At 35.0% G+C, this 15,792-nt stretch overlaps 1 protein-coding gene across 5 annotated transcripts in view; it reads right to left on the bottom strand.

The window, feature by feature from the left end:
• Window positions 1-15,792, bottom strand: part of LOC132911678 (serine/arginine repetitive matrix protein 2) — a 34,173-nt gene that overhangs the window by 16,634 nt on the left and 1,747 nt on the right. For 4 of the 5 annotated variants that reach the window (XM_060968458.1, XM_060968457.1, XM_060968456.1 and 1 more), the window contains exon 1: window positions 5,005-5,094. The exons of the other annotated variant lie outside the window; for it this stretch is intronic. The gene's annotated coding sequence lies outside the window, so the exon portion shown is untranslated. Of the gene's footprint in view, window positions 1-5,004; window positions 5,095-15,792 lie in introns of those variants that run through there. 5 annotated transcript variants of the gene reach the window in all.

Consider the following 15,792-nt stretch of genomic DNA (forward strand, 5'->3'; position numbering starts at 1 on the left):
TCTTGTGATTTATGGGATAGGCTTTTTGACCGAGAACAGTCTTGTATTTTGTTTGCTCATCTACTTCTTTGTTCAGTTGCTTTGCTCCTTTTTTAGTAATATCGTTTCAAATAAAATTTATTCAAGCAGCGTTACTTGATATTTACACGTTACATGCTATTTAAATGGAATCAGGAACCTTTCAATTTGATCTAAACCGTAGTTGAAACACAGACGCCGGTAGACGTCAAATTAATTCGACTGTTGAACCTGGTTTCCACAAGATGACCGGCAAATCATTTTGGAAGATAATTGCTAGTACATCAAAGTCTTCCGTTCTCATTTTCTAGGGAGACCGAGAAACAGGTCATACACAGCGTGTCTGTACTACTCGGCAAGTGCCCATTCCTGAAGTTATTGATCCGACCCGGCGAGCGTGTTCGAGTCTACCGTTTATATGCACACGGATGCACATCGTGTAATACGGTTAAGTTAACTTGCTAATGAGTGCACGCGTCATAAAAAAAGCTTGCGACACTTCTGTGACGAATGTCACGCGGGCCATTACCGGATTCGAGTCATCTTACGTGAATATAGCACGGAAAATGTCTCGCCACGCCATTTTCCGATCGACATCAGGGCTTAACCCTGAACTACTATCCGTTGGGTTACCCTGATTCCTCTTAACGACTGCCACTAATGTTTTTCGATATATAAATAAAATTAGGGCACGTTTTTATTAAATTCAACATTAAATTAATAGATTCGCATTTTTGATAATCTGGGTCAATTATCATATTCTGTAAGAGAGGTGTTTTAATAATTATGAACGTGTATCTTTTTAAAAATATTTTTATTTAATAACGTTTTCTAAAATACAAATATCTTCATTTTTTTCAATATTTCCAAAGATTCCAATTTTGTCGAATTTTTCCAAATTTTTATACTATTTTTGTCCATATCGTTAGGAATAATTGTTTGTAATATGTCTTTCATAAAATTTTTTAACGTAAAATTTTACACTCTATGAATACTGGAAGGTAGCTACGCGTTTCTCAGGCTTTGATCAAAGCGTAGGTGGTAACTATATCTGATGCGATGCTTGAGGAATGAGAATTTGTCACAGGCCTAGATAACTAAACCTATTAGGACAATCTGTTAGTTACAGAAAAATCCAAGTTTTCGTTTCCGAAATTCTGTTTTGCAAAGATTTTCAGACTTAATAGTTGTATCACATCTAAACATTTGTAATCGTGCGAGAATAAATTCAAGGATATGGAAATTCAATTTCTTGGAAATTAAAAACTGCGTGAATCATTCGGCGAGGGAACGTCACGCCTGTGACGGATTAATTTATTTAACACTTATGACAGTTAACACGCATGCATGCTAATTTTTATTGTTTTCAATTGCAAGGATCGATACGGAGTCTAACGCAAACATGATTCTAACGAACTGCATCCAGGTCAACGAATGAATATAACACGTTAAAACTTTTAGTCGTGTTACAGCGTATAGCAACAAAGAAGATACTTAAACCCTATTACCGTTGACATGTGTGAGTATGACGAAACTAGATCCTTCAGTGGGGGCTATGTAAATTGAACTATCAAGAAATGCATGACATAATAAATATAAACGGTTTATGAAACTTGTAATTATATTCAAACTGTTTCTAATTAACTACTTAGGCATTATAGTTCTATTCGTTCGAAAACTAGTTTAGCTTTTCACTAACATTTATTATTAAAATATATCAAATAAAATGTATCACAATTGTTTATGGATGAAAAAAATATGTTTCGTCATCTTCTAACATATCGTTTGCTTTATTCGCAGCTTTGAAACACACTGTACTACCATAATGTCGATTCTTTTAACTTTTGGTTTCTCGTTTTCGTTTTCTTCACACGTGAACCATAAAATTACATTCCACGAACGTAACCATTTCTTTCAAATAAAATTTTCTAAAATTAACGTATTAAGCTGTTTTCAAAATAACAGCAAACTTTATTTTTTTTTACGAAAAGTACGTACAGGGTACAATACATAAATAACCCTAGTGAAGCTTGAAATATAAATTTACTACTGTTCTTGGTAGTCTGAGAGAAAATGGCTCGTAATACAATACTTCACGCCTATCGTGTATTTTGTGGTTTTACGCTCTGGAAATTCCATCTATAAGGTGTAGACAAAGTGTTCTATATGCTTTTCCTTATGAACAATCGTGATATTCTATGTACCAGCTATCAAAGTTGATTAGGACTTGAATTCTACGTCTCCCGTGGATCCTGCGACAACAACGTCAAAGGCCACTATCGATGATAACTTTAAACCTCTATTTTCTGGTACACATTTCTTGCGTGCGTTTCGCATATTTACGAGTTTGTTAGGGACAAAATGAAAAGACAGATTGGGGGTAACGACTGATAACAACAGCGGGGCAGCGTATGTACGATGTATAAGTGATGTTGTTTTATCTTATAGTAGCATCTTTGAGTCACCTGCAGCGTCGATGTGCAATTGTCACGTGGGCGTAGTTATCGAGAACGCATCAACGCTTCCTGGATGCTAACCTATTTACAAGCGCAGCACTGCGAGTTCTACGCCAATAAGATTTCCTGTTGATAGAACTGAAACGTTTGTGAAAATCGCATTGGCAACGACGGTTTGCATTTTGATTAAAGAAGAAACGTGGAGAAGATATATTACTTTGTACTTTGAATCAGATCGTTTCCGGATAACACGAAGAACATGACTATGGAGAATTATATATACATACGATTTTTGCAATATTCCTATACATACTTTGATCGACTGATTCTACAATGGTTTACGATGCAAAAAAATGTATTTATAGGTTTCGATAAAATTAGAAAAGAACGAGGGAAGAGAGAAGAAGAATCCATGTACATAGCAACAACACTAAAAACAGATCTGTGTTCGAATCGATTTACAAATCGAAATTAGAAACATTTTGAGGACTTAAAAAAATATTATGGCAATGAAATTATAGATCACAATTTGATGTCGAATAATATAATACAAATTACTGTTAAAGATTAGTGACAAATACTTTACTTCCAGACGTTGCTATTTCTAGAAAACGAAGAAATATGTTTTTCTCCAACAATTTTATATCTGAAATTATAAGAACTAAATATTTTAGACGTGTGTCTAAAATTTCTAACTTTTATTCCGAATCAATTCGAATTAAACGATAGAGTTAACTTACGCCTATCGAACAAAGGGGAATTTCACAGAGGATCCAGCACTTAACGATTTGGGACGTCTATTCGTGACGGTAACGTAAAATATCCTCGATTTTCGAAAGTCAGTGTAAAAAATTGAGAATAAAAGAGATTTAAGTGCCAACAGAATGCCTGGTATAATCGATATAATCAATTGATGACCGACACTTTGAATTCTCGGATCACATATAGATACAATTCTCCAAACGATTTCCACGACATCCCACGGTTATCGAGCAAATTCTTAAACGAATCAAAAATACACATTTTATTCTTATTTTGAAGAATGCGCAAATTATATACAGAAATTCTTTCATCCTCTTAATATAGCAAAGTGTTAAAATTCTATCACAGGGGAAGAATATGTTAAGTCCATTTTTATCGATTTCTAATTTCTATGTTTCTTGGTAACTAAAAAGAAGTATTTCAATACATACAAAAAGTTTGCATCTATCTATGTAATTTTATATAAGATCAAGAGAATAACTAATGTACAGATGATTAATTTATTTGTTCAAAAGAGGGTGAGAAAGCTAATGTAAAGATGATTAATTTGATTGATTTGAAAAAAATGTATACCTAATGACAAAGCCAAGTGAGAAGACAGTCTCGATAATGTGATATCGATTTTCAAACTTTAAAATTTCTCTCCTACGAAAAATGGAAAATATGACTCATCGTGTTTTTCCCGTCTAGTCATCAAGTATCTCGTTATTACATTTAACATAGCATTCAATACGCTATACTGCTATTCATTATTCTATTCACCTTTCGCTACTGCTAAACAACGAATCAAATAAAAATTATGATTCTAAGGATATTAAGAATTTTATGTACTTCACCAATAATGTCGAGATGAAAGGAAAGAAACGAGTTTAACGTACGTAATAAAATAGAATGTCACGTTGAAAGTCTTCGGATTAGATAATTGTCATAACGAACGTGGATGAAGAGTGCACTTCTAAGTGTGTAACTAGGTATTGTGCAAGTATTATATACGTCTATGGATGTTTGCTTCCAATTACTATTGCGGGTGATTGCACTAATAATTTGAATCGGTGTACTGAAACCATTTAAAAACAAATTATCGAGTTACTCGCGCTATGAACTGTATAAGCATTAGCTGAAATATAGTCAATGATTACTATCTACAGTATCTCTAAGTATCTACTTCTATAAAATTATTCGTTAACATTTTATAGGAAAAAGAGCAGTTAAAATACACGCTCGATAATTTATACGTTATACGATATTCTTTGAAAATGTTGAGCCTCTTGAAACTTCGTTATGTGAGAAGCAAGACGTTATTACGTTTTGTTTCATCAGATTAAGAAAAATTTGAAACGTCAGATCTTATTTACAGGACTCGCACGACAAAAAGGTGCACATTTCTTAAAAGTGAATTTTTCCTTAAACTTTGACTCGTCAAAGACGAACGGAAATAAAAGATGATGAAAAAATCAGTGGAAAATCCTTCGCCGACTAATTTGCTGTGAATACAGGTCACAGATCCTAGACCCTTGCGTGAAACGACACCGAGTAAAATTGAAATCACGTCACACGGAATTGTCATTCGTGCTTGATTCTGATATCCGTGTTTAAATAATTCGGAACTGTTCCTACAAGATATCAGGAAAAGAAAAAAAGACACTGTACTTTCTAGCATCTTCGACCTTTCTGGTAACGACGTAAAAGGGGGTCCACGATCCTTGGAATCCAAGACTCGCGAACCGAACGAAGGTGCTACTCGCGTTTGGATAACAATTTCTCTTACCTGATTTGAAAATCTATGCTGACCCACGATAGCAATTGCGAACGCGATCTCCAGGTTGTTCGTCGATCAGTGTCTCACGAGAAACTAGCTCGTTTAAAGACCTGGAAGTCCTTCCTCGGTAAGGTACGTTCGTCCGTCGTTCCACGTCCGTCCGTTTGTCCTGGCGTGCTCTGCTCCTGCGCCTCACGCCCAACCACCCGACGAGACCACCTAACCAACTCACTCGATAACCCACCCATACACATACGACTTCGTTGAGCTTTTACGAAACAATCTATCGATAAATTATGTAGCACCAGTCCCCCTTTTTTCCTCACGCAATGGCTACCAAACTTTCCTTTCCACTATGCTTTTTGTCAGCGCGTCCAAAGGAATGAGTTGTTGCCGGGGAAATGCCGATGCTTTCGACGTCTCGCGGAGGAATTTCGTTCCACGAATATCGATGAACAATTGCATAAAAGATGCAACTGTTATCCATGATTAATTCGTAGCCTGACGAGAACGCGTGATAAAAAGAACGAACTCTTGTGATAATTATGTAATCGAGAATGTCGTTGCGATTGTGTGGTTGATCAGCTAAAAGCCGATAAGTTTATAGAGTTTCAGTATCCTCAACAAAATCTTAAGCTTATTATGACTAACTCACATAAGTTTTAATCCTTCTACACGTCTTCTCTTTGTCTTATAATAATATCTTAACAGCGTGTCTTAACAGTCGCAAAAAGAAAATGAAAGATGGTTAAACATGTCTGTCGCTTTCATTCTGATTACCGTAACTTTTCTCGTTCATTATGAGCAAATATACATTTATCTTGTAAGCAGGAAAGGATCGAACGTTGCTTGCGCGAATAAAGCGTGGCGCACCCTTTACTACCCAGCCACTTTAATTCCACTGTTATTACGTTGATGCGGTCGACATCCCAGTTAGTATGATATATTTCAAATTTCCTAGTAATTCCAAGTAACATGCAAAAATTTGTCAATCTCTTCCGATATCCGCGGGAAAGCTTTACACATACAAGGATAAATATTTCAAAGATTGATTGGGATAGAAAGTGTAAAACGATTGATGCTATGAATCTTGTGTATTTCGAAAAATTTCTTCTATAAAAATATAACGTTCGTTTTATTCGTAAATATAAAATATCATAAAAAATATAAAATGCGAGGAAGAATTTTTTATAGCGCAAAGTCGGTAATGAAACTTATCTATGCATCCATAATTCAGTTCTGGTAACTTAATAAAATGTTATCTGGTTGTTGATAAATATCATTTACGTCACGAGAAAGAGTTTCCAACATTCAGAGTTTCAATATCTTTATTGATTAATTGCTGGTTTTACTAAGTCACTCGTTGATACTCTCGAGTTATTTCGCGCTTCATCATCAATTACATATTATCGTTAGTGGTGTACAGATTCAGCCAAACTTCTTCTTCAATGAATCGGTTGTTTCATTCATTTCATATCCCTCGGTGTTACACTCCAAGTGATGATATTATCGACAAATAGCAAGCAAACTAATAAACGTAGTCGCGTCATGGAGGCGCTATGTTTCATTAGAGAAACGTCATAAAAACAGAGTCAATGATATATAATTTTAAGACGTTACATACGTGACGATATTGTCTTTTCGAAGGAACTCTCTTGGGTTCATGGTTACTAAACGTTTCTAGTTGCTGGAGATTTCGCTTCACTTTTTGCTCTGGCATAAACTTTTACCTCGTCTCTTACCTGAAATAAAACAAAGAACTGTTAATTGATTATCGATGTAAGTTGAATTTTTTAAATTATATGTATGTAATAGTGAAATATATGTGACTTCATCTTTCAGCTTAAGAAACATTACAATTTTATAAATTATTTTATTTTTTTAATTACGTAATACATGTCAGGCAAACATTTACACTGATATATTTATTTTAAAATAATTTTCAAAGAGAAATAAAAGCCGTATATTTCGTGTTGCACGAACAAAAATAGTTTATTCGTGCGACTATTACGATATATGTATTACATATGAAATGCATGTGTTAGTCTCGCGACAGGTTAAGATTTCTGTTGAATACCATTTTTGTCACAAATTGCTCGAGGCAATAAATAGTTTTAGTGTTTTCTAACTGCGTTAGACATGTACAGCTTTTAGCTTCGGTGGTTTGCTGGTTTGAGTTCAACTTTGCAAAACCTTACAGCATTTGTTTATGAACAAAATATATATAATTGATAGAATTTCAGATTATTTGTAAATTATATTTTGTATGTACGATTTTATATACTCCTAATAAAATTTTTATAAATTACTTAGTTTATAATTAATTTTCGCTTAATATATAACTAATTTTCTATAAGAGGTTCATAGTGACGATAAATATTTTATTATACACGATCTATCGTAGACCTACTTTCTATTTATTTCATATTTTATTTATTTCTTTTTATTATAAATACATGAAATTGTATCATCAGTCGCTATTTGTACGGATAAAACCACGAATGGACTCGTTCAACATAAAATCGATACTAGTCGTTACAACCATCTTCCGGTAAGAATGTTCGTGTCTGAAAGTTCTGATAACGTTTTCAATTATTTAAAATAACATACCGACAGGGATAATACCGATTGTAGATTTATTTTTCTGACTTTTTAATTTTCTAACATTATATCTATTTTTTAAGAATTTGCAATTTATATCTTCACGCGGGCATTTTAAAAGCAGTGTAGATTTATCATATTTCGATTTAAAATTCAGTCTTTCGTTTAATGCATATTTTAATCTACTTTTATTTCCTTTTTGCATAATATAATTTGAAGCTGCGAACGTAATTGCAACGATAGATTTCATTCTGAATGTATTTCATGCATACGTAACATTTTTCATGTAAAGTTCGTCCAATTAATATATTACAAGCTTGTAATTAATATAAATTATACCCTCAAATAAGAAAACAATAAAAGATTACTGGCTTTGATTTACGGATGAATAAGGACGGGAAAGAAATTTTATTCATAAGGTGTATTGCCCCTCATAGTCGTGCGTCTAATCGAAGATTACTAATCCACAACGACGGAAGCCTTGCAAAGGCCCCCTTGGAATCGAGCCACGAACTGGAGTTCTCTCTTATCGTTAAGAATCGATAGTTTAGCTCATCCCCTAACTCTCGTGTATTCCTTATTGATATTCATTACCTGGTAAGGTAAGACACCTTGCAAAAATAGTATCTTGCTGCTTAAGTTGAAACATTAAAGATCTTTAGGTATGTTAGATGAGGTCTAGTTATAATTTATTAAAAATTTTAAGGAAATTGTGAACGGTAACTACTTTTGAATATTAATACGAGATATTTTTATAAGTGCGTCGCATCAATTCGTACATGGGTGTTGATCTTTGTCCGTTAATGCATGGAAACCGCGGACAAATATGCGAATACACGAACAAACGCGCACGAGTCATGACATTTATGTAACCTTACGGCTTTACAACTCGTCCCGGATGAACGCCTTCCCAAAATACAACCCATTGGTTCATCAAAGGAGACAATGTGCCATTAGGTTCTGGGTACCAAGATGAACGGAAGATGTCGAACGGAAATGAACATCGGAAGACGCTGATATCATGCAAAGTAATACGTCAGAATCCTAGTCATCAATTAAAGTCGACAGAAATATCGTCCTTTGTAATTACTTATCTGGATCTCCTCTTTTTATATTGTGTAAAAAAATACTCTATTCCATACGTCATTAATTCTATTTACACCGTAGTGAATATGTTCGTCAATGTACGACTCTTTGAAGAGTTGGACGCGTCGAAAGAATAACAAGGCTTGCGTTCAACGGATTTCTCTCTTCACTTTTTTGCCGTGCTTATCTTACTCCAGTATAATGAGTAGGAATGAACTTTGCTTCCCTCGTTACAAAAGTATTTGCACGTGTACGGCATTGGATAAAAATCAGGAATTGTCCGATTTAGATATAGATAAGTGGTACATCGAGTTTAAAAATTCGTTTAGAGTTTCATGTAGTTGCATGAGATAGTTTGTATACCACGTCATTTACATTAAAGACACGATATCTATGAGGATTAGTCAGAGAAAAAAGTAAAGGTGACACTAATGCTATTCTTAGAGCGTGTATTGTAGACTGATACTTGTTTAAAGTAGTTAGATTTGACCATCTTACGTACAAACACTCCTACGCAACACGCAGATGCACACGTCGCTACGCATTCTCTCTTTTTGTCTTTTATCCCCTCTTCGTCATGAGAGTTATCTACATTTAGATACCTAGCGTTGGTCGATTCACGACACTTAAAAGTTATCTTTGCTAATTACGTAGGTAGCCTAAATTCCACCGATCTAACGCCTTTTGAATTGTATCTTCGACTTAAACGCCATGGTCCAATAGAGTTTATCGAGCATTATGTATTTAAAATGCTCAACTTGTCACTAGTGCGGAAGTGTAAGAACATTATCCAATGATGTCACATAATTATAACGTATACAAAAAAATGAAAACGCGACGAGCCGAAGTAAAATAAACGAAGTAAACTTTACTTTCCCATTCGAAGAAGCTTCATTTGCGGTCAAAATTGAACGAAACAGCAAAAGGTTGAACCTATTAAAAAGAACTTCATCGAGTCGTTTGAGAATTTCATTTGTTCAATCAGCGAAAGATCTTTTTTACCTATGATCTTCTTTTTACTGGATGCCAATGATGCAACAAGTTTTTGGCCATTAAACGACAAATAATTCTACGACTGAGACAACGATTTGGTCCATTAGTCGTACGTCATACAATTACCGGTAAGACGATATAGCACATTGGTGATCTTACTCCAACAATCAGTTACGCCTCGACATCGAGAGCTATAATGATAATTGACAAGGGTGTGTCCACCAATCGTATGAAGTAACTTAAAGAGGATCGGTTATCTTATTAAGATATTAACGGTGTCGCGTAAACGATGTTACAAGTAATTAAATCGGTTTCGATACCCTGAATGGAATCATTGTATAATAAATGTGAATAAATGTTCGCATTTCTCGCCATTTAAGGATCGAATAAATATTTATAACAAAGTATGACTTGCTTATTTCTAATCAGAGTCTGTAGTTTCCTGTCTACAATTTTTTCCACCGTTTGTTTTTTTTCTTCTATTGTTGGTTTACAGTTCTTTTAGGCTTTAGGGACATATGCAAATTTGTGCTTTTTCTCCTATTGTTCGCGTCACCAGCTGCATCACTCGTTAGCTGGCACTTATTAATTCTTTTTGCTTTTTCATCTTTCGCTTGCAACTAGTAGAACTGTACCTATATTTCGCGACTTGAATATTTTTACTAATGTATCACTTCGGTAAACATAAATATTAAAACAAAGCGAGTCTTTAATACCTTTTTGAACTAATGTATTAGTTATTAATTAATTTTTATACGATATGTATCATTATTAAAATTAATAATAATTATATTAATTATTAAAACTAATTGCATTAGATCTGTATTGATGTAATCGAATAAACGTAAGTTAACTGACTTGTGAATGTTCAACCGAGTTGTGATTGGGAGCATGATGGAAAACAGAGTGATTTGAGAAACGAATAAGCGACGATAGCTAAACAAATTTGTGATATTCGTCGTATTATAATTTAATTTATAAATGTATTTTCTTTCTAAGTATTTCTATATACATATACAGTTTATAAAATAAATAAAAATTTTTACAGAGATTTTTGTAGAACAACGATACACGGACAATCTGTATCTAAGTACGATTATTCTTTATGAAAGTGGAGAAATCCTAAACGTTTAAAGAAAATGCTTCCACCCTAGTGGGGCTTGGATGCTGTGCGACGTCGCGTCGTTTTATTATCGATTCTCCTGTCTGGCGCTCGTACAAACCCTCTCTTCTGCTTCTCCCCCTCTTTCACCACAACCCCTCGCCCTTTACTCTGCCTTTGTACGAGTACGCGCAGCCCCTTCCTGCTTTACGCGAGACACGGGAAGGGTACATTCGCTCGAATGTGATATAAGTTTGTTCTCGGTTGAAAGAAATATCAATAACCTACTTTCATTAACTTCTTTTATGCACTAACAGTGAAACGTTCTATTGTTTTATTACAAATTATACAAAATTATCAATGTTTAATTCTTGATAGTAAAAGAAATTATTTTATTACTTTTCCAAGAATGTAGGGAAACCTAAACTACGTCGGTCCAAACAGATAGTCGAAAATAAAATAAAAATATAAGAATGGTAGTAGTAGGAACAGATTCCCATAAACTATGATTTTTTTAAAGCTACCAAAGAATTCGAGAAAAAAATAGCATCTAGATAAATGGGAGGTCTAGAAGCAAGGTAGATCTGCTATTTTTACATTTATATTTAGAAAACCGTACCGTTCGTTTTATTATTATCTAATTGGCATTATATTCTGCACAGCAATTCAATATAACAATAAAATACATATAAATTTTTTCGTGCGCGCGAATATGTTTCTCGAGAATCTAAAATTTTCGATAATTATGACGTTAAAGGTCATCCACTTTTCAAGTATGTTATATAAAGTTATGCATACGTCTACTTCATGTTAAGGAACTCGGACAATCATAGATTCACTCGTGAATACTCCTGCTCATTCTCGAGATGTGACATCATCGATTATCATATGCAAAGTTAGTCCACCTCACATGTCATTTTAGAACTTCAACGATGAGAATTATAAGTTAATGACCATACGCGAGCAAAGGACTTAAATTCATAAATTACTCGTGATGTGGGACAGACGAAGAATAATTGGCAATTTACTTCCAATAAAATGAATTGTTTACTGCTTACAAAGAAATATCATCTTTATTAATCCAACGCTTCCGATAAAATGCTAATCAAAAAAAAAAAAAAAAAAAGAAAAAAAAAGAAGGAAAGTAAATATACTATATAACAGCTTTGAAATTTTAGTCGAATGTGAGTTAAATCTAGAACTCATTTTTTTATTACTTGTCAGTATACATTTACTGATAACATTTATCTTTATGTAACACTTATAAGAATTATGTACATAGAGAATAAAATATACTTAAAATAAATTTATCTACAAAGGAGGCAGTAAACGCTGAATATAATATATAAACTTAATTTATATATAACTGAAGAAAACTGACTCATATTATGTTATGGGCTGATAATTAAGCTATAATATCACTGAATCGAAAGGTGACTTTCAAACAATCGTGGCGCCTGTTCTCCTTGGCGATCGAAAGATAAACAAACCTATTTCTTCCATCACGGTCCATTCGGTGCACATCAAACGAGTATTTATTCTTAACTGGTTTATCAATATTGCGAGACGAAACCGATTGCGTTGCGTGATACAATTATAAAGCTGACGTAATCACCGGTATGTCAGAATCGAGGCGTTACTGGTATGCGGTTGTTGCACAGGACAAGTAAAAACGACATGTCAGGTGCACGGGTGTGGGTACCTATGTATCTTTGAATTCGCGGCCCCCATTGGTTACGGGTTTAATCGTTTCGAGGACATGTTTACAGCTCGTGGTGTAGCCTTTAACGGAAAACGGAACAAATCGGTGAAGGGGCGCCTGTCCGAATGCGGCTTCAACGCGATAAATTGATACCAAACACGCCGTCCACACTTTCGTTTAAGGAAATCCGTGTCCACTTGCATCGTCTGACTTATGTAGATTAAGTGCGTTGCACGATCTACGATTTAGACATGAGATCGACGCGGAGATAAGTGTTACGAGATGTTCGCGCAAACGCAACATCCTGTGACCAAAAACGCCATACGTGCTACGCTCGATTCGTTGTGGCGGGTGTCATCGAACTCGGCCTCGCACAATAATTTGGTGAATTGGCAAGTAACGAGTTAAAGTAATATACGAATTTCTATCGCTTTCCCTTATTGCCAAATTCTAAGGAAATTTTACTTTTTAGGTTGCATTACCAATTTGGTGAGAGATTGTAGAAAAAGCGCAGAATGCTAATGTTACAAACGAACCCCACCAAATCAAACGAAATGCCGCTGTCTATTCATGTTACCATATAACGATGTTAATTGGCGTGTCGCAAACCTGATATTTGTTAATCCGATACGGGTTTTCGCTAGAAGTCGATAAGGATATACGTATGGTTCCAGAAGAAAAATGTTTTAAACAATGTCCAAAATTTTTTAAAAAATTTCTTTCGTGGCTTAAATATATAGCTGACTTCGAATTTTAAAGAAATATCGAACATTGGTCGATTTTACAGATAAACTACCTAAGAATTCAATGAATCGAGGAAAGAGGCGATCAAGGCCATAGTGCAGCATGCTGCGAGAGACACACAGGTATGGCAAATTATTACATAATGGTGAGTTGGCATAAGTACTGTTTCTAAGAATAGATATGATTCTCATGTTGAATTTAAATTTCGCAAAATTGTCTAAACTTCTATATAGAATTTTGAATTTAATTCAAACCTTTCCAACGTAACCACGACAATCGTGTAGCGATGATGCCAATGAAACTTCACTGTGTTTCGTATAGCACGCGACTCTTCGATAAATATCGAAACGAATTATTAGGAATTATAGCGAATTTCCGGCACGCTTTAACGCTTGTTATCATCCAAGGAAAAGGTAACAAAGGGACAAATTTAATATTGTACTCAAATCATCAGAGCGTGGCTCATTAGAGTTCGCCTCGACGTGCCTTTAGCTTATACGACCCTCCATAGGAAGGAAGCCCCTCCAAAGCTTTGGAAGTGGGTAGATAATCACGGATGCTGTGTAGGTGCGTCTTGAACGAGACGGGGTCGAGGGCTTCTCCCATTTTTCCGAGTATTCATCGTCGGTAGATTCAAAGAACTTTGCCGGTCAGTGAACTCTACTCTCAATGGATCGTCCATTGACTTTCAATAAATCTAAACGATAGGTCACGGAGAAATTGCTCTCGTTAATAAGTTAAACGCGGCTAATCACGTGCAAACACGATGAAATTACACGAAATTGCAGGTGGTTGCGTTTCACCCGAAGAGTTTGGTCAATATTTCGTGCGGGACACTATCAACTATGCACTATATACTATACAATATAGTAGTTAGTCCGATATTTTCATCGGCAACTTGTACAGTTTCGTAACTCGATATACCTGTGCCTATATCTCGCCGAGATCAAGGGTAACAAACAACAAGGATACAATTGATTTTTTATTGGCCTTTGTAAAGCTTTTTCTCCTTTCCTACTTTCTGAAATACTTTAAAGGTTGCAACCTAATGTTTCTGCGTCCAAATCCAATCCTAAAATCCAATGCTAAAACGGAATGTCATTTTGAAAGTAACACATAAGTTGTTATTAGAGACAAGCAAAAGGCTGATGTTACATTATCTTTTTGATTATTTCTGGCTCTTTGATTAATAGGCCATTAAGTTCCATCGTTTCGCGCGTGTATCTTTAAGAGGATAGGTTTGAGTCTGCATTTGCGTTGCGAAAAATCCTGTTTTCTTTCAAGAAAGAAATTTTTTGTATAGTATCTATCGCAAACTTGATATTATTGCTTTTATATGAAATCACAGCTTCCTGGAATGGATGAAATTTCAGTCGTTATTTAACGACTTGTTGGTCGAGATTAATAAAGCGCGAACTTTGTTGTTTGCTCACACAGTTAGCTCTACTTAAAGACTAAAGATTTAAAAGCTGTATATGCAGGAACATATTGTTGTCAGATTACTGGCATACATGCGGGTGGTCTTCTAGAGCATTTAAATCTGCAGGAAACCATTGTTGCGATATTGAAAATACAAGAAATTGTCAATTATGCATTCCAGATATTGATGTTTATGAGAACACTTTGCTTAAGAATTGCAGATTTTATTCCATTTTATTACTGAAGCAAAGTTGTATTCTTCGTACATTTGTAATATATTTATGAAGTATGTTTATTAAGAGAAAGATGACTGGGATCGATACGGATAATATTCTTGTATAAACATTCGGCACTGGAGAGTACGATGCAAATCGTTCTAATAATTACGATGCACGGCAGGGCGTAAAGCGGGACATGGGTAACGAGAAGGACCTTGGCCCCCTACTCGTGTAACGATAAGCATTCGCGTAACGATAGGTACTCGCGTATTAGTCATGCGCGTAAAACTTAACAAACCATTCATTTTAGTCTGATCGTTTGTAGAGGTTTATTCGAGAAAATGTATATATCCGTACCTATTGTTTCTAAGTAACTGCGTGCCAACAACGCAAAAAATTGTCTAAACGCTTGTAGACCTGTTAAGAAGTTCTTTTTTTCCTTTAGAAATTTAATTCGCATCGAACGTGCTTTAAACATTTTTACTCCATACGTTCCGGCAATTTTTTTTTTTTTTATTATTGGATATTCGAAATGACTATGACAATAATGTTGATATATTCGTGAAGAATAATCGGTTTGTTGGAAGTATAACGGATGTGTGAACATTGTGTACGCAGACATTGGAAATTACAGTCGGGATAACCGTAGGGTTCTCTTCGTATTGCAAGTTCTCCGGAAGTGTGGAACAAATTGCGGATGCCAGTTCGACCAAAGTGTTACTCCATTTGAACACCAAGAGAGGGTCATTCGATTAAGGTTTCGAGCTGATCATCGAAGGTGAGCCCGGTTAATTCCACAATTATACACCCACGAAACATCGTTATTTCATTGACGTTCGGCAATTTCCTAATTGACACACGATATAGCCTTCCTCTCAGTGGATTTTTTCGCCCTGTTGATGGTGGTGATGCAACGATGCTTAAATTAGTAA

This window comes from Bombus pascuorum, chromosome 11, assembly GCF_905332965.1.
Source record: "Bombus pascuorum chromosome 11, iyBomPasc1.1, whole genome shotgun sequence".
Taxonomy (NCBI): Eukaryota; Metazoa; Arthropoda; class Insecta; order Hymenoptera; family Apidae; genus Bombus; species Bombus pascuorum.